General features: G+C 40.8%; 1 protein-coding gene across 3 annotated transcripts in view; it reads right to left on the bottom strand.

Annotated features, from left to right (window-relative positions):
* Positions 1-24,975, bottom strand: part of RAB27A (RAB27A, member RAS oncogene family) — a 70,886-nt gene that overhangs the window by 32,551 nt on the left and 13,360 nt on the right. Inside the window, exon 1 of one of the 3 annotated variants that reach the window (XM_019803465.2) lies at positions 22,908-23,026. The exons of 1 other annotated variant lie outside the window; for it this stretch is intronic. The gene's annotated coding sequence lies outside the window, so the exon portion shown is untranslated. Of the gene's footprint in view, positions 1-6,462; positions 6,599-22,907; positions 23,027-24,975 lie in introns of those variants that run through there. One more of the 3 variants, XM_011229562.3, reaches the window with a different exon arrangement.

Raw genomic sequence — 24,975 nt, 5'->3', positions numbered from 1 at the left:
ATCTTTGGGTTTTCAAAAAAGCTGATACTCAAGAACATTTTAATTTTCCCTTGTAAACATAACACAACACGACATCAAAATTCACATCCCCATGTTGCCTTTTCCCTACCAGTATGTGCATAAGTCACATGTTTGGCATGCATATAAAGATGCAAAGGGAATAAAAATGTAAAGCTAGATAGAGAAGAAAGAGAAATCCTTAAAAGAGAAACATGAGGTATACTGTAAATAATTTTTACTGAAAAATATTTTTAATTTCTTGGAAAGGTTAATAAAATATTACAGTGTTCCCATAGAGCTTATGGACTTTGCTTGCCTTGCCCAAAGTGATTTCAATGTAGAAATAGGAAAATGTGAATATAACTATTACTTTTCAGATAAAACACAAAACATCAGCATTTTTGAGAACTATATTGCCTCATGTTCTGTCGTACACATTAATGTCCCTTTATTCAAGGATTCATTTAGAGAAAAATATTCACATACCAGTGACTGGCATAGAACAATAAAGTCTATCGGTGTTTTTTAAATTTAATGTTAAAAAGGAGTAGGCTTTTCTTGTTTTGTTTATGGCACCATTGTTGACCCATTCCTGGCATTCTGAAGGATGCATGTAATAGAGCAGAAAAGGGGAAGAGAAATCATACAGAGTGGGGCAGTAAAGAAAAGGCATTTCACAATGTACCAAGATAGGAGGGGGGACAACTTGTGTTTACCAAATAAGCCCTGGCTACAACTGTTTCAGACCACTGCAATTCCTATATCCTAAAGTCAAACACATCCACTTTCACTACAAAAACTACACATGTCCTGCCCAATAGTGGGGCTCCCCATTTCCACAAGAGGAGACAGCCTCTGCCCTCTGCACACGTGAGCTTCTTCTCAATGTCTAGTCTAGGTAAGAGTAGATAGGTTTTGGCCCTCCTTGAGAGTGGAATAGGTGAAATTATAAACAAAGAGATTGTCTTGTTTGTGCAAAGATCTTTGGTAGAGAGAAGTAAGCAGAAATCTAACGGCTTTGAAAAATAGAAGGAAATTGGAATCTAGCTCTTTTTTCTCTCCTCATTCAGGGATGAGTTTGGTTTTATCTAAATTGAGAATATTAAATAACTGCATTAGATATTCACCTATAACCTATGATTCATAAATGTATTCCTATCAATACGCTGTTTTGTAGTAATATCACAAATCCAGCCTTAATAGTGAGGGGAGATGTTCTTGACTAAAAACTGACTGGATCTAAATTGGCATATCATTGGCTTAATATTTATAAATGTGCCTGCTACCTAGGAATATTTCATTCTCCTCATTTAAACAAAGTAAAAAGACTAACTTGTAGCAGATGGAGATATTCCAACATTGCAAGCTATTCAGAGAAAAAATAAAGTGACCTGCAAATCCATTAAATATACATTTCCAAATACTGGCAGGACATCCAAATATATCTTCATTTGTAAAAGCTTCCTCCAGACATTTGCAAATCCTTTATGAGCATAAAAGAGAAAGACTAGGGTAAAGAAAAAATAAACAGTCTCAATCCAAGACCTGACCTATTGTTTCTGCAATGTAGGAATTTCTGGAAAGTAAACACTGGTTGTTCAATTACTTACAGTTTATGATAAGTACCTCTTGTTTTATAGATATAGGGAAGGGCACACTATAGAATATGTCATTTATAAAATATAGGCCATACTGTGACAACAACCAACAGGAGTGGCTGTTTGGTTTGCTGAGTAATATCTCAAACAATGTGAAAGCAGCCCCGCAATGGACACAACCATATGTGGCGGCAATGTCCAACCCATGGCTAAATATGCTTCTTAATGACTCCACAAACTTGATGCAAGCGCAAAATCTGTAAAGTCTGCTCCCACACGGTGGTTGCCTTTTATAAGCACATAGAAGATGGTTTTGACAGACATTGGAGTCAGGGTCTCCTATGTTCAAACAACAGGACACCACTACTTATCTGTGCAGAGTGAGAAGCAAAATGCCTAATGGATATCAATATGTCACAGCTCTTCTTAACGATTCCAACAGACTGAAGCTGGAACACTGATCTTATGGCTTTAAGCCCGGCTCTTTTCCACAATACCTCAAGAATGACACAGACACTTTGTAAAACTCTCAAAGAGCATAGTGAAAATATTTTCCAAAAATGGAAACAGAGGAGTGACTTGAGCTACATGGAAGGTGGGATAGCTGCGAGTCCAACCAGTCAACAGAGGGAATTCTGCTCTTAACAAGCCAAACGGTGGCATCTGGCTATGTCAGAGTGCCACCGAAGTCTGGAGCCGGAGACTCAAAGGCAGAAATACTAGAAGTGACTGTGCTACTACCACAGCCAGGACTCTAAGGATGACAAATTGAGTAGCACTCAAAGGACTTGATATTGGAATGTGCATCTCCAAGGCTGCAAAACACACAACACCTTTCCATTTTTCACTTAGAAATGGAGTCGGGAATTCTGCCAAGCCTTATCCTCCCAGAGCACGGCACACGTGTGGTGTGACCTTTGGCCAGCGCAGCCTGGCTCTGTCTTGCATCTCACCTGCTTCAAGTTTTTTTGTGTGTGCTGCCACACAGGAAAGGCGTTAATCTGTCGGGAGAAACACACCAAATCAAGAAGCAAACCACGTCACTTTGTGAGGTAGCAACAACCCTTCCTTCTCTCCAAGAAAAATTTTAGGATGAAAAAAAACCCTAGGAATTACAAGCAAGATCCATTGAGGATCACAGTCCAGATAATAAACAATTAGATAAATATCCCTGAGTTGAAAATAACTAGGGAAGAGAGGAGCTCCTTTATCATTGCCTTTTTAAAAAAACAAGCATGTGAGCACTCTGTATTTATTCACCCTATAGAGAAAGTGTGCCCAGAATACAGACCACCACCCTGCCTTTCCAGACCCAACCATTTGCACACTAGGGTATTATTTTCACTGCATTTTATGATTTTTTTTTTTTACAGTATACTGAAATCATTTCACTGATTCCTTCAACAAAGGCCAGAAACCGTACTTGAACTCTTCTGTGATGAGAGATGCTGTACGTCCACACTTGCAGGAACTGTGAGTGTTGAGAGCTCCCATCCCACATACCCGACTCCGAAGGCTAAACTGAACCGTTGGTTTGGTACACAGATGCTTACAGTGGCTACTACGATGTGCCAGACATGGTTCCACTTCTCCCTTGTCCTGTCTGCCCCACACCCTCACCCTCATTGGCCACGTCACAGCGTGGCTGTTCTCAGCTCCCAGGAATGTGCTCCCAGGGTATGTGGTGGCTTACTAACGCACACAGGATTCCATCACTTCACGGCGGGCTTTCTTTTCCACAGTCTAACATCCACCCTACGATCTCCCCATGTTGGGTACGAACAGCCTTGTTTCTAAGAATTACCCTGTGCCATGACCTCTCTACTCTCCTTTTCCCCTTTCTGGCTTTCTTGTCTCTTACCTCCAGGTACTCTTCCCAAACTCCAGTTCGTGTGTGCAACAACTGACCTTACACCAACAATGCCAGTCCATGAATGCACATTTTTTGGCAACACAGTGAGCTGCCATGTTAACTTCAAGGTATTGGACCCTCCTCCATAAGCTCAAGGGCTTCTGTGTCTTCAAGGACTTCTACTTCTCCAATACGGGAAAGAGCCTTCTCCCATCTATTCCTGGGAATACAGCCATTTCAGGAACACTAATGCTTCTCAATACTGTGCTAGTTTTGGTGTTCCCATAATGTTAATGAACAGGCAGCATACTGGCACAAGTTGATCCTGAGTTTAAAACATCTGTAGACCACGAGAGACTATGGACTCTGGGAAACAAACTGAGGCTTCAGAGGGGAGGGGGGTGGGGGATTGGGATAGGCCGGTGATGGGTATTAAGGAGGGCACGTATTGCATGGTGCACTGGGTGTCATACGCAAACAATAAATCATGGAACACAACATCAAAAACTAAGGATGTACTGTATGGTGACTAACATAATAAAAAATTATTATTAAAAAAAATAAAAAATAGGGGCACCTGGGTGGCACAGCGGTTAAACGTCTGCCTTCGGCTCAGGGCGTGATCCCGGCATTCTGGGATCGAGCCCCACGTCAGGCTCCTCTGCTAAGAGCCTGCTTCTTCCTCTCCCACTCCCCCTGCTTGTGTTCCCTCTCTCGCTGGCTGTCTCTATCTCTGTCGAATAAATAAATAAAATCTTTAAAAAAAATAAAAATAAATAAAAAAAGATAAAACATCTGTAGGGGCGCCTGGGTGGCTCAGTCAGTTAAGTGTCTGACTCTTGATCTCAGCTCAGATCTTGATCTCAGGCTCGTGAGTTCAAGCAAAAAACAAAAAAAGACAAAAACATCTGTAAATATTTCTACCATATAACAATCTTTGAAAGACAGAAAGAATGCATGAGCAGGGTGAGGAGCAGAGGGAGAGGGACAAGCAGGCTCCTTGCTGAGCTCAATCCCACAACCCTGAGATCATGACCTGAGGCAAAATCAAGAGTGGGATGCTTAACCAACTGAGCCACCCCAGCACCCCGCAACTTAGTTCTTTTAAAAGCACTGAAATACTTCTGCTCAGTGAAGGAGACCATCAACAAAACGAAAAAGCAACCTACTAAATGGGAGAAAATATTTACAAATAATATACCTGATAAGGGGTTAATAATCCAAAATATATAAAGAAGTCATAGAACTCAACACCAAAAAAACCCAAAAAATCTGATTTAAAAATGGGCAGAGGACCTGAATAGCCATTTTTCCAAAGAAGACTTACAGAGAGCCATCAGACACGTGAAAAGACACCCAACATCACTGATCATCAAGGAAAAACTTGAGATATCACTTCCTACCTGCTAGAATGGCTATTAGCAAAAAGACAAGAGATAACTTGATTTAGACGTGGAGAAAAGGAAGCCTTCCTACGCTATTGGCAGGAATGTAAATTGGTACAACCACTGTGTAAAACAGTATGGAGTTTCCTCAAAAATTAAAAACAGAACAACCATATAACCCAGTAATTCCACTTCTCGTATTTGTCAAAAGAAAATGAAAAAACTAACTCAAAAAAATATATGCACCCCATGTTCTGCAGCATTATTTACAACAGTTAAGATAAGGAAACAACCTAAATATCCACCAACAGATGAATGATAAAGATGATAAAGAAAATGGGATGGATGCACATACATACACACACACACACACACACACACACACACACACACACACAAATACTACGGGGCCATAAAAAAAAGGAAATCTTGCCATTTGTGACAACATGAATGGAACGTGAAGATATTATGCTAAGTGAAATAAGTCAGACGGGGGAAAAACAAATACCGTATGATCTCACTTATATGTGGAACCAAAAAAAAACCCCCAAAAACAAAAAGAAACCAAGCTCATGGATATAGATTGATGACTGCCAGAGGCAGGGAATGGGTGGTGGACAAAATGGGTGAAGGGAGTCAAAAGGTATAAATTTCCAGTTATGAAATAAATAAGTTAGAGGGATGAAATATACTGCATGGTGACTACAACGAATAACACTGTACGCATATTTGAAACTTGCTAAGAGAGTAAATCGTAGAAGTTCTCATCATACAAAAAATTCTGTATGTATGGTGACAGATGTTAACAAGACTCATTGTGGTGATCTTTTTTTTTTTTTTTTTAAAGATTTATTTATTTATTTATTTATTCGACAGAGATAGAGACAGCCAGCGAGAGAGGGAACACAAGCAGGGGAAGTGGGAGAGGAAGAAGCAGGCTCATAGCACAGGAGCCTGATGTGGGGCTCGATCCCGTAACGCCGGGAATCACGCCCTGAGCCGAAGGCAGACGCTTAACCGCTGTGCCACCCAGGCGCCCCTCATTGTGGTGATCATTTTGCAATATATGCAAATATTGAATCATGTTGTATGCCTGAAACCGATACATTGTATTAGAATTGCATTGTATTACACCTCAATTTTTAAAGAAATTTTAAAAATAAGAATTTTTTTGAAGATTTTACTATTTGTCAGAGAGAGAGTGCACAAGCAAGGGGAGCGGTAGGCAGAGGGAGAAGCAGGCTCCCCGATGAGCAAGGAGCCCAATGTGGGACTTGATCCCAGGATCTGGGATCATGACCTGACCCAAAGGCAGATGCTTAACCGACTGAGCCACTCAGGTGTCCCAGAAATATAAGAATTAGAAAAACAAAACAAAACAAAACAACTTTGAAACAGGCTCAGAATATCAAACTATTCCCTGATGCTTTAGCACCACTAAAACACTGACATTAAGATTCTTAGCCCCGCTCATTAGATGTCAATAAGGTACAGACTGGCTATAGGTCTTTTTGGTCCCCTTCAGGTCTGCTCTCTCAGCAGTGTATTCATAGCATGTGTTGAACTGCTCCCTAAATAGTATCATATTCTTAAATAGCTGAATGAGAAGGAAAGAAAAGAAACTCACCTAATGGGTAAGGTCTAATGGGATGTACTTCCTACTGATTCTCAGGAAGTCTTTCCTTGTTTCACCTCTTCAGGACGCAGTCTTGTAACGGACTGTTTGCATTTCTGTCAGCAGCTGCTTATAGAATGGGGTGTGTCTTGGGTTTACTTATGCAAAAGGACTGAGGAACTACAATGCAACTATCCAGCCAATTTCTAAATCGACCTGTCTGATCACAGTTGACTATTGAGCTATTGCTGTTGATTTCTAATTTTACTGCATTTTGGTCAATAAATGTGATCTGCATAATAACAAATACCAGATTTGTTAAGATAAGTTTTATGACTGTTCCATGATTTTTTAAAAAAAGATTTGTATACCCTGTGGTATGCAGAATTACATACATACTAGTTCCAGCTAGTTAATTGTGTTCTTCAATCTGATACAGCTTTATGTTTTGCTCTTTTATCTATTCGTTTCTGAGAAAGGTGTGTTAAGAAGCCGGATCATATTTATTTTTATAAAATAAGTAAAAGGTAATGACCTAAAGGAGATGAATATAAAGCATCATAAAAGAACAAGGTATTGCAGTCCCTATTCAGAGAGGTATTAAATCTGTGGTCTTCAATTTGTGTCCTGCAGAACTCTGAGATCCATGGAGGTACTTTAAGAGTTCCGCAAACTTTTATTCAAAATATCCGTTTTCCCTTTATTGTTATTTTTTTTAATGGACTAAAAACTCTTACGGTCAAATGATTTATATACCAGATTTAGAGACCTCCAAATTGTTCACTTACGCTGCTGGGCTATTATTTGCTTCTGCCTTTATAGCATATACATTATTTGAAATTTCTATAAATGTGTCATTAATTTAGAAGGCTATAATTTGCACTAGGCTTTTTTCTTTTTCTTTCTCTCTCTCTCTTTCTTTAAATTCAGAGTGGATTCATGTGTCCACTCTTGTGAAATTATTTAAAGAAGCACATGCAAGCCACACTCAATGCATGACATCAAGGCTTAGGCACATCTATTTGGCACGTTTGCTTTCATCCTTTAGGACAGTCAGTTGAGGAATAAGAAATGAACACAGTATGTTGCATCAAAGCATTCAATTATAAAAATAAAAATCAGGATGTAAGTGCAATAAAATTCAGTTCTTCTATATAATTACATAAAATAAACATTCAATTATAGACCACTATAGAGATGATTTTATGTTTGGGGGGTTTTGTTGGACTTCTATAAACATGCTAGAGCTATTCTAAGTTTGGGCTACTTCTTGTCTATAGCAAATCAGTATCTTCACAGCCAGCTGGATATTCCTGCACAGGGTCTCAGAAAACCTATATAATGTCATTATAGCAAACCTTTCACTGCCTCAGGAAACTGCTTTGGTCTAGTTAGTAACAAACTTTCTTTAGCAAGTTTCTTCAAACGAACCCTTACATGGCACTCCAACATATAAAAGCAATGAGAGTGGAACCATTCTGATGAAAAGATGGGTAGGAAACCTGACCTCCAAGGCCTGTGGCCCGATAAGGACTAACAGGAGCTCTTTTGTACACATTTGGAAACCAATGAGGAAAGCTCTGCCTTCAACCCAGCTCTGAATCATCTCATTTGCCTTCGTACCCAAACACTTCCTGTCTGCCTAAACCCCTTAGACTGACGACTCATTTGGAAGGCCTGCCAGGCTTTTCTGTTGAACATCCCCTAAAGATGTCATCTCTTGGATCTCCCCCACTTACCACAATATTAGGAGTCCTCTCACTTGGGAGGGAAAACCTAAAATGTATTGGGTGTCCCTGGTGAGGACTCAAAGAAGGGCTACCTAAAGCCTGAAAGAGTAAGGTAAGCCTATAAGAAAGAGTCTTGGAGACAATACTCATTGGGTCACCCACAGGAAAGGAAGAGCTCTGGGTCTAAGTCTAAATAGTCCTGGGAAAAGCCAGATCAAACTGGCCAGAAGTGAACCAAGAGGCAGCACTGCCCCTGCATAACCCACCTTGGGACAGGAAGCAGTGTCCTTGAAAATGCAAACTGACGGAAGGATGTTTATAACCAGCTACACTGGTGATCCTTTCCTTAAAGGTATAACGGACACATTGAGGCCATCAGAAAATATATCTGGATTAGCCTCAATAGACTCAAGAAGTTGTGCTTGGGGTGGAGCCCTCAAAAGTCAAGATATGTTCTGAAGAACAGAACAAAACATTGACATAGCAAACTTAAAATAACTGAGAATATATTATTTTGTGCTATGTCCAAAGCCACTTTAAACCAAATTATAATCAGAATAGCATAGAGGCACAAAGATTTTTTTTTTTAATACTGATCTGAGGAAAACTGAAGATTCTCTCCACTAACCTGATTTTTTTCTATGAATTCAGGAGAAATTCCTAGTATTATAGTTTATCCACAGAAACCCTTGTTCCAGCTAACGGCTATGTCACGAGGGATGTTTTTATGCCAAAGCATTGCTACTTAAAACTATTAGGGAGTTCTAGGGAAGCAGGAAGGGGCATGGGGAAAATAGGAAAAGAGCAACCTTTGGTGTTGCCTATCAAAGCAGGCAGCCTCATGTGAAGGTGACACAGAACCAATGCCTGACACAAGGGGTTAAATACAAATGGAGGTTCCCAGACAGGAAGGTGGCCCAGGTCACATCAAAGTCAACCACCAACAAGGTAAGGAATCGATCAAAAACGGGAGAAGTGGCTTATGGATTGTGGGCGAGTGTTCCAGAAATTCAGGAGAACATCTAGTCATACAGACCGGAGAGACCTTTTAGCTCATTACAGCCAACAGGAGCAACACCTAGAAAAGGCCCTTGGCAATTGTTGCTTTATCAAAAACCAAAGAGATTCTCTAACCTTCTAAGTCAGGGTCATTTTTCCATCCACTTGCCCTCCCCTGTTAGCCTATCCAATTTCCGAGGCTCCCTAATTATCCCAACCAGATTCCTTCACTAAGTTTCCTCCTTTTACCCTGGGCAAAGAGAAAGCCAAGCATCCAGGCTAGCATTTGGTTCCCCAAAGCCATACCTGTCTTTGTCATTAGCCAAGCCTGAGATGAGGGCACCTATGAGAACCAAGCTCCTGTTTTCTGAATGATATTTTAAGGCAGGAGTCTGAGTATATATAGTCTAAAGTGAGTGGGCAAGATAGTCACTCAGAAAGAGTCTGGAAGGCCTTGTTTTAAAAGGAGTGGATAAAGAAACCTCAATATAGATTAACTAACACAAAATAAAAATTTTGACTATGAATCAGCAAGAGAACAAGCCAAGAGGGTAAAGAAAATTATAGACAAGACCATGAAGCACATGACAGAATACTGTGAGGATGTTAAGAATCCATGAATTCATAAGAAATTGATAAGCAATGACTTCAGACATTTTGTTTGAGTGGCTGGAGGCCATTCAAGAAGAAAGTGATATTAAATTTTTTATTGAAATTGAAATGAGACTCTATGTATAAGAGAGGTGACTGTAAAATAGTAAGAAAAGGTTTTATAAGTCACACAGGAAAAATCAATCTCACAATTCTATAAACATGCTTTAATAAGTCCACTTTTTTAAAATATAAAGTTAACTTCCACATACCAACAAATTTGATTGTAAAAGTTTGTAAGTTGAATGTTTTGACCTCGGGAATTATCTTTCCATAAAACAACAAACAAAAAACAGACAAAAACAATGTTATCAATGGTATCCTTTTTATTTATTTTTTTAGGAGTTTGTATTTATTAATTTGACACAGAGAGAGAGAGAGAGAGAGAGAGAGAGAGAGAGAGAGACAGGGCACAAGCAGGGAGAGCAGCAGGCAGAGGGAGAAGTGGGCTTTCTACCGAGCGGGGAACTCGATGCAGGACTTGATCCCAGGACCCTGGGATCATGACCTGAGCTGAAGGCAGACACCTAACTGACTGAGCCACCCAGGTGCCTCAATGGTTTCCATTTTAAATTAGAACTTTCCCGGGGTGCCTGGGTGGCTCAGTCGTTAAGCATCTGCCTTCGGCTCAGAGAGTGATCCCAGAGTCCTGGGATCAAGCCCCACATCAGGCTCCTCCACTGGGAGCCTGCTTCTTCCTCTCCCACTCCCCCTGCTTGTGTTCCCTCTCTCGCTGGCTGTCTCTTTCTCTGTCAAATAAATAAATAAAATCTTTTAAAAATTAAAAAATTATAAATTAGAACTTCTCCATATATTTGTATATCACATAAAAATACAATTGCTATATAGCTATCCAGCTTTAAAAATAAACTAAAACTTCTAACAATAGATGCCAATGATATTAATCAATTTTTAAGGAGAAATCACCTTAAAAATTCATAGACGAATGTCCCAGAAGAGGTTTTACATATTCACATTTCAGATTTCACTGCGTAGAAATTACAATTTTTAATTTGAAATAATTTCCCTTAATTGCTGGTGCCTCTAAGTAGTGGAAATACACGCTGCTTCAGCTCCTGCAAAATAATTCTAAACTGTGAACATTTTTTTTTAAAGATTTTATTTATTTATTTGACAGAGAAACAGCCAGTGAGAGAGGGAACACAAGCAGGGGGAGTAGGAGAGGAAGAAGCAGGCTCATAGCAGAGGAGCCTGATGTGGGGCTCGATCCCATAACACCGGGATCACACCCTGAGCCGGAGGCAGACGCTCAGCCGCTGTGCCACCCAGGCGCCCCTAAACTGTGAACATTTTGACACAGGAAGGAACAGATATTAAAGCTCTATCACCACTAATCTAAAAGAACTTAATCTTATGTTCTTTGCAGGAGACAGAAGCTCATAAAAGAACATGTGTAGGCTTCTACTATTAGAAAACCGGACATTTTTCATATCCATTCTAGAAGAGGTTTTTCCTTTTGTTCATGCAAAATGTTTAAGAACTCAGGAGATGCAGTGTGATTTTCCAACCCAAAATGTGGGGCATGTGGTCAGTGGATTTTTGTGATCCTTTCAGGAAAAGGAAATAGAGTTTGGAAATATAGTTTAGTTATCAAAGTATTGAAATTTCTGAAGCATCTCACTAATTTATAGGGTAAATACATAAGAATGACATGTGTAATTATTTGGGTTCCCTGCACTTCTAACACCAGGGCTCAGGGGTGAGGCCCTACTGATTGCCATAGAAGGGAAAAAGGAAGGGAAGTTGTTTCAAAGGAAACATCCTTACCTGTTCATGTTCCTTTTCTCACAGCCTCAAGTAATTAACAGAATAACCACAAACTAAGCCAAATGCTCCTCTGCCTACCCTACTCTCACCCTGGAAACCTGCCTTCATTAGCCACATCCTACTCTGGGTATTCTTTTAACCAACCTTTTCTCACTACGTATGAGTGCTTTGCCTCGCTTAACTTGTAGGAGTATTATGCTACGTTAAGTACTCCTCTCCATTCCCACGAACGTGTCTCAACTCTCCAGGAAACTTGCACATTTCCTGAAGACTGCCTTCTTGTGGATTCCTTGTCCACCACCCCTTATAACCAGACTGTCACTCAACCGCTAATTGTGTTTACCATCTGGCTTCTCTAACAGCCTCTTCCTTCCTCTGGTTCCCTCTGTTCGTTGCTGATTTCATTCAGGGGTGACCCCAAAAAGTGTCTTGGGTCTCCACTGATAGCCGCTCTGTTTTGGTAAACTAAATTGTACTTGTGTTCAACTCAACAGTATTTGATAAGCAACTTAGATGTTGCCCAGTACTGTGCTAGCAACTGAATGGCAAGAAAGAGGTATGGGACCCAGACGCTCTCCTCAATAAGTTGGTAACTGGGACGAGGAAACAAAATGAACTGATTTTCAACAAAGGACAAATAAGATAAACAGGAAGCAAAATGTCTAGTATGCTATGTAGACCACCCAGCATAGGACAACAAAAGTGCAAAGGGCTTGAAGTCAGAAGACCCGAACTCTGCTACTTACTTCCTACCTGTGTGACCTATGGCAAGTCACATAACCTCTCCTGGTCTGTTTCCTCAATATGGGAATATTTATCTAGCAAGGTTATTGGAGGGACTAAAGAATACATTATGTGAAAGCATTTTATAAACTATAAACTGCTGGGTACCTGTAAGATAGTGGTTTTACAAGACAAATAGACTCTGGGAGGTCAGAAAGACAGAATTATCTGACCAAGTCTTCAAACAGGAGCCAGAGCCTGAGCTGAATACCTTCCAAACCAAGAAGGACTCAGCAAGGTGGTCAGGAAGAGGAAAAAAAGAAAAAGCTTGTCCGGTGCACGGGCATGTTTTGACTTTAATTTAACAAGTATTGAGAAGCCCTGTCAGCTAATTCAAAGGCTACAAATATGACTAAGAAATAATTCTTCCCCTAAAAATTTAGTCAGAGAGACGTAAGACAAGTAACTATAAATTCAAAGGAATGCTCATAAGGTAGCACAGCAAGTTGAAGAGAGCTGGACAACCAATCAGTGTGTGGGTTTCTAGTTCCGGCTCTGCTACTATCTGTGTGCTACCCACCATGGGTCACTATCCCTCTCCAGGCCTTGTTTCCTCAAATATGAAATAAGAGGTTTCAACTCCAGTCTCTTTCCTAGAAAACATTCTATTCCCTGATTCTAGGTTCAGAGCCCAGGGTTTAACCATGAAAAAGTTAAGTGGGGTCATAGCAGCAGCTATCACTTGTATCACCTCTCACTCCTTAAAGAGGCGAGCCTAGACAAGGGCACCAGCAGCGGGAATGATGTGGAAGGAATCCAACAGATGTTAATTTAAAAATAATAGAATGCAGTACCACAGTGGTTAGAAGAGAAAGCAGCAAAGGCAAAGAGCTCCAAAAAATGAAACTGGATGGGACACCTCAGTGGCTCAGTTCGTTAAGCATCCAGCACTTGGTTTCGGCTCAGGTCATGATCTCAGCTCAGGGTCCTGAGATAGGGCCCCACATTGGTCTCTGCATCAGCTCAGAGTCTGCTTGTCCTTCTCCCTCTGCTCCTCCTCATGCTTATTCTCTCTCTCACATAAATAAATAATACCTTTAAAAAAAAGAAGAATGAAACTGAGTGACCAGAGAGCAAAGTGGTATTGCAGATGGAAACAGGCCATTGAAGTGGGGGAAGGGAAAAAGTTGGAGTGCACATAAGATTTTCATGGTGGGTATCAGGTTTTTGGAGGGGAAAGATGATGAGATTGGATTAGGACAGGTGGAATGTTAAGGGGTCAGCCAAAACACAACACAGAAATGCCTGAAAACCACCTCCATTCCCTAGGGCCCCACATTTATCTCTGTCCTTGGGACAGAGGCAGGGAGGCCAATGGTGAAATGTCAAAAAAAAAAAAAAAAAAAAAAAAAAAGAGGGCCATGACTGTATCCACCACAGAAGAGGGAACACACAAGACCAAGGATCACAGCAGAGATTCTCAGCCAAACTACATTACATGGGACATGGTGGGCAGTCCCCGCTGTTCTGACAAAATTTTGTTTGCAGTCCTCTGTTGTAAGGTACTTTTTATCTGGCATGAGTAAAAGGGCAATGTCAGGAAGAGAGCTGGATGTCACTTTGCCTCCACAGCATTCTCTCCTTTGGGGAGCTGACATTAAGACATCCACTCAGTTTCAAAATTCAGAGCCTTGCCCATCATCAGGCACCACCCATCTAAGTACATGCTGATGAAAACACATACTGACCAGGAGTGATATCATTTTCATTCAGCGTCTTCCTCTGCCTCTCTTTCTTGGCTTGAAAGAATTACTACTTTTACCACTGATATTAAGAAATTACATGCAAAGCCCTTCTCTAATTGCTTAATGCCAGTGGGTTTTCAGAGGAGAATTAGCAGAACTAAAGCATATGCGCCCATGTTTTTGTTCTCATTTAAAACAATACTGCTACAAATATGCATGAGCACATCTTCTGATGTGTGCTAGCAAGAGTTTCTCTAGAAAGTTGCTTCCTAACCTTTTTCCTGCTATTTGTATGACAAGCTGAAGAAATGCTCATGATCAAAGGCAACAGACTTGGGGGCTACAGCACTGCCAGACCTACTCACCCACCCTGGGAGAAGAGGCGTTCAATATCTCGACCCATCTAAACCAACTCAGGGCATACAAAAGAGGAAGCTCTGCTCTAAGACAGGCACCAAAGAGTGAAATTCCTGGAGCATAGGTATGTACCTGCTCAATTATATAAGATAACGCCAAATAGTTGTCCAATATAGTTGTTTTACACACCGAACTTCACACTTTTACCAAGATCAGGTGTTTGTCGTCAAACTTCTCAAAATGGTAACACATTGTGATCTAAATTAGCGTTTCTCTAACTGCTAATGTGGTTAAGCACATTTAATTTGTTGGCCATTCCATTTTTTCTTATGGAAACACGTTCATGTCCTTTCCCTATTTTTATTTTGCGTTATCTTTTTCTTATGGACATGCAGGAGTTCTTCATAAATTCCAGATACTAGTCCTTTGTCAGTTACAGATGTTGCAAATATCTGCTTCCTGTTTGTAGTTCATCTTTTCACTTTTTTAATGGCTCTTAATCTTCAAGTAGCGAAAGAAATCCTTCTTTACCTAAAGTGATAAAGATAGTCTTCTATATTTTCCTAAGTGTGTTGCCTTTCACATTAAAATCTTGAATCCATTGGAAATTCTTTAAGGTGTATGTAGGGATCCAATTTCATTATTTTTCCCTGAAGGATATCTAATCGTCCTAGTACCATTCATTGAAAAAAACTATCCTTTCCCTACTGATTCACTATATATGGGCAGATCTGTTTCAGGGCTCTTTCTTTTGTTCCTGGTCATTTTTACTATCCCTGGGCCAATGTCACAAGGCTTTATTTACTATGACTTCATTATACAGGTCTTCCTCAACTTACAATGGGGTTATGTCCTGATAAACCCATCATAAATTAAAATATCTTACGTCAAAAATGCACTAAATACACCTTATCTACGGAACCTCAAAGCTTAGCCTAGGTCACCTTAAACGTGTTCAGAATTCTTACATTAGCCTATAGTTGGGCGAAATCATCTAACACAAAGCCTATTTTATAATGAAGTGTTGACTATCTCATGTAATTGATAGAATACTGCACTGAAAGTGAAAAACAGAGTGGCTGTCTGGGTACAGAATGGTTTTAAATGAATGAGTTGTTTACCCTGGTGATCATGTGGCCGACTGGGAGCTGAGGCTCACTCTGGCTACCCAGCATCACAAAACAGTACCCTACCATATTGTTAGGCTGGGAAAAGATCAAAATTCAATATTCAAAGTGCAGTTTCAACTGATGCATATTGCTTTCCCACCTCCATCAAGTCAAAAATTCTTAGGTCAAATCATCATAAGACAGGGACTGTCTGTACAACTTTGTATCTGGGAAGACCAGTTCCCGGACCTTACTGGGGACATTCTTAACCCTTCATTCTTCCATCTAAGTTCCTTAAAAACCATATGGGGATTTTGATTGGGATTGCATGAAAAATCTATGGATCAAAGTGAGAAGACTGACATATTCATGATCTTCAACCTACCTGTGCATGTACAGTTTCTGTCTCTCCATTTATTTAGGTCTTCTTTAATGACTTTTAAAATGTTGTCAATAAATAAATTCTCTTCATAAAGACTTTGTACATCTTCAGACTTATTGATACTTTATATTTTTGTCACCAATGGGACATCTTTTAAATATATACATATGTCTTCTATTACTTAGCCACACTTGTTCTAACAATTTGTTAAATATAGATGAAAAAAACAATTGTATTTTTTTCTTTTCTAATCTTTCTACTTTTTAGTCATATTTCTTATCTTACTCTGCCAATTAGACCTCCAAAGTACTTAATAGACAGTGTTGTCTTGATTCTAACATTTCGCTGTTAAGGATAACATTTGCTATAGATTTTTGGTAGCTACTTGTTTGGGGTTAAGGAAGCTCTCCATCTATTCATTCCTAGTTTTCTAAGAATGAGCATCTGTTTTATCAAATTTTGTTCTGGCTTCTATTGGGAAAATTATGTAATTTTTCTCCTTCAGTGTGTTAGTTGACAAGCTTTTACATTTATTCTGCCTTTGATTTGTGTAGCTTTCTCGTCTCCTTTTTTCTTCTCTAACCTTCCTAACTTCTATTTTTTTTTTAAGATTTTATTTATTTATTTGACAGAGATAGAGACAGCCAGCAAGAGAGGGAACACAAAGGGGGAGTGGGAGAGGAAGAAGGAGGCTCATAGCGGAGGAGCCTGATGTGGGGCTCGATCCCACAACGCCGGGATCACGCCCTGAGCTGAAGGCAGACACTTAACCGCTGTGCCACCCAGGCGCCCCTAACTTCTATTCTTGATTTATACTTTCTACCCAAGATTTTTCTTTCAAAGTCATTCTGTTTCTTCCTTGTCAGTTCTGGTGTGGGGAAGGCTGTAGTTCTTAGAGTCATTCATACATATTTGAATGAATAAGAAAATGAAATATCTAATAAGTGCCAGGTATTTCAGGTGATTACCCAAAACTAATCTTCAAATGTAACACATTACATTTATATAAGGTTTTTCTTTTTGGGAGCTAAATAAAAAAAGTTTACTTGAGATGCAGTCTCCTAGAGGCAGAATTATCATAGAAAGTTTTTCGATTGAAATAGTGTTTCAGAACCCCTAGAGAAATATCAGAAAGTCATTAAGCTATCTTTTGAATTTTCTTTTCGAAATGATTCTTGGCTTTAAGTACTAAGGTTCAAGCTCCCCCATTATAACACCTAGCGATTGGAGGTAACAGATTTCAAAATAGGCAATTTGGGAAGATGCAAAGCGCTGCTTATACCCATTCTGTAATTCAACATTATCACTGAGAGGGGTCACCCCATATCTCAAAACCTTGGTTCAGAACCTAAAGCCAACCAGCCACAATCATGATCTAATTTGTACAAACAATCCAGAGACAGAGAGAAGAATATAGGCATTTCCTTTTGTTTAAAGCAGGGTGAACAAATCTGATTTTTGCTATGCTGCATCAAGGGGGTTTATAGCTCTAGAAAAGTCTGGTTCTTTTGCAGGTTCCGTCTTATAAGGGATTATATGTTTGTTTATTCATTTAATAGGTGAGTACCCACCACACGCTGTACAAGACGATAAAGAAATGCAAATAAGACAGATACAGCACCTGCCCTCACAGAGTTAGCCATCTAACAGAGGTCTCGGACCACTGAAGCAAGATGCCAAGTATGGTGAGTACCTACAGTTGGCATAATGGAAGGATCCCATGAGTTTAACACCTAACCTAGATATGGGTCAGGTGGGTCAGGGGAGCTTTCTAAGAAGTGGATGAGGAGGTTTGGTGACTTGGGATACAGAAGTTCTCTAAGTTCTTTGCAGACCTAAACAGTACATGTAAGGCTAGCATTCTCTGGGGAAAACCACTCCATAGTCCAACGGTGTAGATCAGGAGAGGGGAAAAAAGCTGAAAGATCCACGGACCCCCATCCACACACTCCCCCCATCTGACCCCACTGCCCATAAACATATGCAACCCAGGAAGCTACAATTAAAAAAAGAAAGGAAGGGAGGAAGGGAGGAAGGGAGTCAAGATCCTCGTCAGATACTTGGAGAAATGACTGAAGTTGAGTACGAAACAGGTTCCTCATCTTTCTCACCTTAACATCCTCTTGTTATGCTCTAGGCTCTACCCAATCTGCCATCTCCCTCTGCTAGTAAAACTGTGAACTCATTACTTTTTAAAAGGTGACAACATCTTAATTTTAAAATTAAAGAAGCTGAAACTACATTTCTAACCTCTATAAATTCTAAACTCAAATTATTTAGGATGTACTTAAGGAAAAAACAAATTTGCCAAGTTTTTTCATTGGTCTATGCAATTATCCTAAAATCTGTTTCATTTAATTCTTTTAAGTGCATCTATTTGACCAAGGATGTCAGACAAGGTGTGCTCTAGAAGTGAAAAAGGACACTCACACAGAAGAAATAGAAATCAGCAAGCAACTCTGTAACAAAGCTCTAAAATCTTTAGTTCTTAGAAAAACAAATTAAACATCACAAGAGTATATAGTATTGGAGTCTATATCTGACTCCAAAGGACCTACAGCCGCAGTGAGTAAGTTTTATCATAGCATTAAAAAAAAAAAAAAACAGTGCATTTTCATTTTGTGAGTTCTACAAACCTTTACTCACTTTTGGTTTTTAAACACTTTTAATAACTAGTAAAGCCTTAAAAATAGATTTTGAGCTAGTCTAAAGAGAACATTTAAGTTGTTTTAGAGGAAAATAAACTTGGCTCGACTGACAGATGCGAAATGACAAAAATTCTACAGCACGGATGTCGAGAAGGGTAGTACCACCTGGGACAGGTATGGAAAATTTCTCAAGAAACCTACACCAAATGTCCCTAACTGAAGTTAAATGCAAAATGACATACAAATACCACCCCAAAAGGTGTTCATAATCTTAAAGTTTGATAAGTAGACTGGCCTATGCCAACGATCAAAAGACACACCAGGAAAGCTTGAAGTCACTGAGGAAGGAGAGCCTGCTTCTGATGATTCAATTCAGGCACCAGCCTGTAAGCACATCAGTTAAAACATCATGCATTTAACAAGCAAGCTTCGAGAACATGCCTGGCACTCGTCACTATGTGAAACTCTGAGAACATAGGTCTGGAAGAGCAAGTCTAATGGAAGCACTCTCTGTGGAAAGGAACAGTGAAGCAAGAACTGTAACAAATACACGATGCTGGGCAGGTGGGAGGGCTGGGGCAGAGAGGGTTAGAAGACAAGGAGCCCAATAGGCCTGGGGAGGGAATCAGGAAAACGTCACAGAGTAGCATCCAAGTCAAGGACTAAAATTGGCACACCAAGGGACAAGTGATACATGTGAATGGACAAAAATCACAGAGCTCACAAAGTGATGTGACCAAGGACTTCACATGTCAAATAAGCACCATACTTTAAAGATAACAGAAACTATCAACAAAATGATCTTTGATGCTAATCTGAAAGGTGGAAATAACTGGCATGGAATTAGGTAAGGGCTGTCTGGCATTCAAAGTACAAAACCCAGACGAGGCTTCCAGCCGTGAGAAGGGAGCAAGTGCTGGGAGACAGCCTGGGAGGGTGGGAGTGGAGTGAAGATGCTGGCACTTGCAGTGGTGTAAGGGGGAGAAGGGCATGTGCACTTAGGGGGCCGCAGCAGACGGCTAAAGCAGTGCGAGGGCATGGGAGAGGGTGTAGAGGGGCCATAAAGGTGGGAGAGACTCAGCAACCGAGGCCTGAAAGGACTCCTCTAGAACATTAAAGTCCGTGTTATCCTCTGGGCAATGGACAGCCACCGCAGACTTTTATGGAAGAGAGGAACACGAGGTGTGTGCCTTAGAGAGATCTTCCTGGCAGCCCTGTGGCTACTGGGAATATACCACAGAGGGTCAGAAGGGGATGGGAGAGGTGGTGATTTGATTTGGGTCGGTGACAGTGGGAAAGAAGAGGAAAGGAATAATTCAAGATATATTTAGGAAGTAGAAAAATTAGTATAACTTAACTGACTGCTATAGAAGTTAAAGATAACCACAACTTTTGGTTTGGCAATGGAATGAATGCTATTATCATTAACGAAGACAGGAGAAGATGGCTTGAGATGATGATTCTTATAACCAACACTTAGTGCTTTTCTAAGCCCTTTAAAATACCAACTCATTTAGGGGCACCTGGGTGGCACAGCTGGTGAAATGACTCAGGTCATGATCTTAGAGTTGTGAGATGGAGCCCCGAGTCAGGCTCCATGCTCAGCATGGAGTCGGCTTGGGATTCTCTCTCCCTCTCCCTCTGCCCCTCTCGCTTGTGCTCTCTAACATAAATAAATAAATCTTTAAAAGTAAATAAATAAAATACCAACTCATTTAATCCTCATAATAACCGTATAAGGGCTCTAATTTTCAGATGAGAAGACTGATACACAGAAAGGTTAAATTTGAACCCAGACACATTACTACAATGCTACAGTGTCAGGCATGATCAATTAAATGTCCTAGACATGCTGGACATCCAGGGAGTTGTGTATAACTGGCATTTGGAAAACAGAACTAGGGTTCAAAAGCAAACTCAGTGTTAACAACATGGGTTTTAGAATTATGAACATAATTGATTTCCTGAGGCCATGGGAGAGATAAGATGACCACTGAGAATGAAGAGAGACCCAAGAAGGACACTAGGAAGAGATTTTTTTAAACAATAGTCCACAGTCACCAAAGCACAGAGGTGCCAGTGTAAAGACATCTGGACTTTCTCCTTCTTGTGAAACAGGGGATCCATTTAATATTTGCCGAGTGATATATCTAGCATTCACAGCTAAAGATTCCCTGCTCAGAAACATCAGGGAGAAAAGAAACCCAACAGAGTATGAAATGGAGAAAACAAACAGATGCTCTCAGTTCTTGGAAGGATGATATGTATCGGTGTTTTGAGCAAAGTGGCTCCTCCCTCGAGAGAATCATCAGTGATGCAAACCTCTCTTGAGCAGCATTCTGATCTCACTCGTCACCCCCCCGCCGGCCCCTCCAACCCCCACGGAACCCGCCACTGCCGAGAGGGCAGGGCCCCAGCCAACCGCAGCAACTCCAGGAGCACAGAAGCAAGCAGGAAGACATCCTCTTGCAAAGACAGTACAAATCAATTATGGCTTCTGCAAAAATCAGCTTTTGTTTTTAATGGGCTTTCCGTGACTCATTACCTATGAGGTATACTCTGCCTGGAGCTCTAGCTATAAATCGACCAAGTGCAGAGGGCAGAAGAAAGGAAGGATGGCAAAAGATGAACAGAGATCTCAGGAAGCTTTCATCCTAAAAGGAGAAAACGGAAACAGAGGGAAGTGGTGAGCATTTCCTCTTTGAGCACTCAGGTACTGAGGGTCTCAGGAGGGTGGAAACTGGAACAGCGGGGAGGCAGCCTGGGTTCCGGGACCTGCTCACAGGCGCAGGTCTGGGTTGCTATGGTGCCATCCTGCCGGCAGCAAGGTTTCATCAGCATTTGCTGCCACAGTTCCTGTCTTGTGGGCAGCAGAAAAAGAAAAAAATCGTGTGTTTGTATTCTAATGGCTGCTGGGTCACTGAACACTGTGTCTGGAAAGGACAAGGAGAAAGTCGTAAGAGACAGAGAAAGCCACCAAGATGGGGATAAACTCCTTTGGAATGTATTAAATCCCACCTGGACCTTCTATGGACACGATGCCCTCATGAATAAACACTCCTCCCCACAACACTTTTTCCTTTTTTTTTTCTTCTCTTTTTTTGCACAAGTGGGGTGAGGATCAGAGGGAGAAGCAGACTCCCTGCTGAGCAGGGAGCCCGATGCGGGACTCAATCCCTGGACTCCGGGGTCATGACCTGAGCCGAAGGCAGACACATAATGACTGAGCCACCCAGGCACCCCAAAGTCAACTTCTGATTAATGCTTTCTCCCATAGTGATTTCTGATAATCAGGGCTCTGGATTTGCTCCTAGGAGAAAAGCCTGAGCTCGCAGCAAATAAAACAAAACAAGGAATTGGTCAGCGCCCTGGAGTGGCAGTCAGGACACTGCCTTGACTCCAACACTAATCAGAGGCATGCCCTGCGTGTCTGCATCCAAACTCCTTCTTCATTGGAGGACACACATAGACGGGAAGACTAGAAGATGAGACACGGGGAGACTCTGCCATCTGCAAGCCAAGGAGAGGGCCTTGGAAGATGCTTCCTCACAATCCTCAGAAGCAACGGACCCTGCCAACACCTGTCTGCTGGTGAGGCCACCCAGTTTGTAGCACTTTGTCATGGCAGCGCTGGCAACATATCCAGAAGGAGACACAACTGTTCAGTGTACATCAGACCCCATGAGACCCAACCCCCAGATCTTTCACTCCTGCGTACTATCACTAAGCATCTATAAAACCTAGGGAACTTTCCTTACGTAACCACAATACTACGGCCAAACCTAACAAAATTAACAATTCTTTGGAGCCAAATTTAATTCATAGAAGAAACAGTAAAACACATACTTACCTAAAGCTCTCCTCCATTAAAGTTATTAATAATATTAAAAAACAAAATCCCAGTAAGTTTGTATTTTTGTGAACTCCTCAGAGAATGAGCAAGACTCTTAGAGCAATTTAATTCCTTAATCAGTTCTTATTCAACATATTATCTGAAACTAATGATGTACTAAAAGTTGGCTAATTGAATTTAAATAAAAAAACATATTATCTGAGAATAAAAACTTATGCTACTTTATTAAAGTTAAGAAAGGAAAAATGCAGTCAGTATTCATACCCACTCGACGGCAATGGAAAATGCAATTTTCAAACTACACTCCAGAAATTTAGCAGGTGTCTCAGTCTTTGGTTTAAAAAAAAAACAAAGTTAACATGTGCAGTGGTATTTTATGTTAAATTGCACATATTCTAAGTACATGAAAATTGGCATGGTAGAATTCGAAACCTCTACAAAAGCATATATATATAAAAACACAAAACCATACCTTGAAGGAGGGAGTATAAGTCGTTGGTTGTTTTTCTAAAACTTCAGAAATGTTGGTCCCAACACTTCACAATTAGACAACGTCCAATCACATGTCCTCTTCAAAAAGTTACTTTTTGTCTATGTTATACAAAGGGAAATGTTAAAGTCAGAATCGCCTACTTGGAAAAGTTTTTCAAAAGAGTCTTTTGAAAAGCAGGGCACTCCATCAACTTCCAAAATCAGGCATCTCTGTAAAAACCCACAATCCAGCTAATGAGTCTCAGCTGTTCGTCATATGGCCTGCAGACCAGTCAAGTGATTTTGCTCCTTTCAAGCTTACCAAAACCCAATTCCAGACGAAGGCAGCTGTATTAACCTCTTCTAGTAGTAGAAGACTGGTACTCCAACTCTTCTCCCCCAATCAAAAGAGTAGAATATTTGTTTTCTTGAGAAAGAATCTTTGAAAGTATTGCATTCCCCAGGCCCTTAAAGGTTATACAAACAGCGTTTCTTCACAAATGCAATGCCTGATCCAAACAAACAACACAGGAGATAAAATCAAAGTGGCAGAAGGGACAGGCTAGGTGACTTACCAGGCCTCTCCTGGCCTCCGGACCCAGAAATAAAACTGCCTACCAGGAGGGCCACCCGGATTTCTTGCTGGTATTTAAATTCAACACGTCCTGCCCTTGACTTACCTCCGTTGCTCTTCTTTCCAGACCCTGCTTCAGACCCCCCTCTTCCTACGTCTTGAGTAACACAATCCCAACACCCATCCAGCCAGCGACCTGATGACTCCGCCCTCTCTTCCCTGCCCACTTCCAACTGGCCACCAAGTTCTAGGGATCTTTCCTCCTCCCACTTGTATTCCAGGTTTCTATCATTTCTCATCTGGATGGCTAGGATCATCCACTTACTTAGTTTTCTGGCCTCTAACCTGGCCCACACCACACCCAAAATGACCTTTCCAAACTGCAAATGGGTGTCCATCCCTCTCCTCTGCAAAACCTGACTCCCCACAAACTCGATAATGAAATCCCTACTCCTTAGACTTCTGCCTTCAGTATCACGGACGATTCCCTGCCTGCTCACTCCAGCCACAATTACTATTTATAATTCTCTAAAACCAGTGGTTTTCAAAATGTGAAATCAGTATCATCAGCATCACCCGGGACATGGTTAGAAATGCACGTCCTTGGCCCACCCCAGGTGTACTGAATCAGAAATCGTCAGGATGGCTACAGGGTCTGTGTTTTAACAAGCCCACCAAGTGATTCTAATACACACTAAACTGAGAGCCGCTGCTCGAACCCCACCAAGCGAGGTTCATCAAAACACATAGCCCTTTGGCTCCTTCTGCCAGTAATGCTAAGTTAGATGCCCTTTTTCTGTGCTTACTCTTTCCTAGAGCTGGTCAACCCTGTATGGTGACATCCAATTTATGTTTGGCTGGTGAATACCTAGAAGACAGGAATTTTATCTTTGGTTCGCTCATCCCACAATCACTTGCCGAGCATATACCTGTCACTGGGACAGATGCTGGGCTTAAACTAATTAATCTATCCTTTGCCTCTAGGGGAAGCCACCCTACAACTTTGGCAGCTTGATGTGTGACTGAAAACTCAGCCTATCCAATCTATAAAATCTTATCACCAACCCCAGGAAGTGTAGTCAACCAAAAAAGCCTGAATGTAACCAGTCTGAAATCTCTCATGGCAAATGACATGGAATTTTTGGTTCACATCTGATGTTGACTCAGATGAACAGACATGGTTTATAAAGGTGGAGAGGGTGCATTTTCTTGAAAACTTACATACTCTTCTATATTATCTCACAGCAACCTCTAGAATTTGGAGAATTATAGTAAAGGAATGTACCAAGATTTTTAAATCCTAGCTTAAAATTCGTTAAAATTAGCCTATCTTAATTATAGTAGGAGTTAAGTTTCATGGTAGCACTTCTCAATCTTCAGCAAGCTTAGGACTCTCTTAGGGATTTTGGTAAAATGCTAATTCTGATTCTATAAGTTTTGGTGGGGCCCTGGTCATGGCTGGGTACTACGGATGGTCCTAGTCCTAGAACTACAC

This window comes from Ailuropoda melanoleuca, chromosome 5 (genome assembly GCF_002007445.2).
Source record: "Ailuropoda melanoleuca isolate Jingjing chromosome 5, ASM200744v2, whole genome shotgun sequence".
NCBI lineage: Eukaryota > Metazoa > Chordata > Mammalia > Carnivora > Ursidae > Ailuropoda > Ailuropoda melanoleuca.
Note: the sequence above shows the minus strand (reverse complement) of the source record. Positions and strands in the feature narration are given on the sequence as shown.